A 2577-nucleotide genomic window follows, 5' to 3' on the forward strand; every position below is an offset into this window, starting at 1 on the left:
TTTAATTGTGGTCTCTAGTATAAATGAAGGCCACGTGAGACCATTTTTGTGCTCTGGTGTTTCTATATATCCCTGCGTTAGATCACCGGTAAAAATTACCGGAATTGATAACGTTTCTTTCAGCTAAACTAACACAGTTAAACTAAATTAAACTAAGACTTTTCAAATTGATGTTTAATTTCATGATGTCTCTTAATGTTAAACTCCTTAATTAGGGCAACTTTAAGATTCATTAGCCCTTTTCCGGCGCTACAACTTCACCCTCTCCGCTTTTAGACTCGTTTGCCCGTTTTTCTGCACTAAAACTGCGCACCCACTCCGCTTTTAGACTCTTTGGCCCGTTTTTCTGCGCGAGAACTGCACACCCTCTACGCTTTTAGACTCTTTTGCCCATTTTTCTGGGCTAGAAATGCGCACCCTCTCCGCTTTTAGACTCGTTTGCCCATTTTTCTGCGCTACAACTGCGCATTCTCTCCGCTTTTAGACCCTTTGGCCTGTTTTTCTGCGCTACAACTGCACATTCTCTCCGCTTTTAGACTCTTTGGCCCGTTTCTGACACCTAGCGTTCAAACTTTGAATCTCACATTATAAAAACCTGCTTAACAGTGGGCCAACTTTCATTCTATTTCTAAAATACCTCGCGGGCCGCTCCAAAAAAGGAAACGGGCCGCAAATGGCCCGCGGGCCGTAGTTTGGACACCCCTGCCTTAACGTCTCTCTCTGATCAACTCGTATTTCTGAGGATTTTCTTTCCTTAGCTACTGCAGACAATGGAGGTTGAGGAACAGTTTCATATGCAGCATCCATATACAACTCAGAGACCTACTGTATTTCAAGAAGACCTTTAAACAGAACCTGTCTGATAACATGAAGCAGATAAAATATCTCAAAAAGCAGCACATTATTAGTATACCCCCATCTGAAGAAACTCAACAACAGATAAGAAAACAAAAGAAGGTCATTTATCATCTATCAGTCTGGAAAATGTTATAAAGTCATTTCTAAAGCTTTGGGACTCCAGAGAACCACAGTGATTCACTATTATTCACTAATGGAGAAAACACAAATGGAACACTGGTGAACCTTCCCAGGAGTGACCGGCCGACCTAAAGAAATTACTCCAAAAGGGCATGAACAACTCATCCAGGAGATCGTCTCCATAGGAGAGTATCAAGATAAAGACACTGCTGACCTAAAAGAACACAACAGACAATGATCCAAAGCACACAAACAAGTCCAGCACCTCTGAATGGTTTAAAAAAAACTAAATGAAGGTTTTGGAGGGTCCAGTTAAAGTCTGGATGATTGAGATGATTTGGATGATCTTAAACAGGACTTTTATGCTGAAAAATCCTCCAATGTGTCTGAATTAAAACAATTTTGTAAAGAAGAGCAGAACAAAATTCCTCCACAGTTATCAGTAAACCACTGTATCATAATTACAAGATATTTCTCATGATAACAAGATATTTAAATACTAATACGCATAATAAGTTTTACGTTTATGCCAGAATTTATTTACTTGTATGACTAAAATACTGAATGCTCAATAATACACATATTAACTGAATGTTATTCAGGTTTTGCATGGTATCCAGGATCAGTCTGTGTATATTTCCTTTAAATCAATAATATAAGACCACTGTAAACCCGTCCAACCAGCTGATCCAGGCTCTGCTGTGTGAACAGAAATTGTACTCATATATCCTCAGCTCTGCTTTGGTGTTAAACAGAGAGAGCAGGGCAGCTAACGCCTGACTTTCCTCACACATTGCTATTATTACATCTTCACCTGAACCCTCAGTGATCCTTATCTGCCCACTTCTCAGCTCACGTTTCATGTTTATTATATGTTTCTCCTTTTAAAGTTCTGTATTAGAGCTGGAAGTTATTGCTACAATTAGAAATGTACTACAATTGTATGTTTTGTTGTTGAAATACTGAAAAAACTAACTTAAATAAAATTGATAATATTTTTTATCATTAAAACCAATACGTTTGGTTGCTGTTTTACCTAAAATTATAAAGCCAAATCCCAAATTGTGTGCTATTCCCTAAATAGCGAATGAGATAAATGATGTAAAATGTGGATTTTACATTAATTTACCACTTAAGTTTCTCTGATTTTGTCTCAGTTTCTCTATTTATAGGTTTATGTTTGAGTAATATGAACATTGTGGTTTTATTCTATAAACTGCAGACAACATTTCTCCCAAATTCCAAATAAAAATAGTCATTTAGAGCATTTATTTACAGAATATGAGAAATGGCTGAAATATATAAAACAAAAGATGCAGAACTTTCAGACCTTAAATAATAGCAACGAAATCAAGTTCATATTTATAAAGTTTTAAGAGTTCAGAAATCAATATTTGGTGGAATAACCCTGGTGGTTTTTAATCACAGTTTTCTTCATGCATCTTGGCATCATGTTCTCCTCCACCAGTCTTACACACTGCTTTTGGATAACTTTATGCTATTCACTCCTTGGTTTGATGGTTTGTGATCATCCATCTTCCTCTTGATTATATTCCAGAGGTTTTCAATTTGGTAAAATCAAAGAAACTCATCATTTTT

This window comes from Astyanax mexicanus, chromosome 1 (assembly GCF_023375975.1).
Source record: "Astyanax mexicanus isolate ESR-SI-001 chromosome 1, AstMex3_surface, whole genome shotgun sequence".
NCBI lineage: Eukaryota > Metazoa > Chordata > Actinopteri > Characiformes > Acestrorhamphidae > Astyanax > Astyanax mexicanus.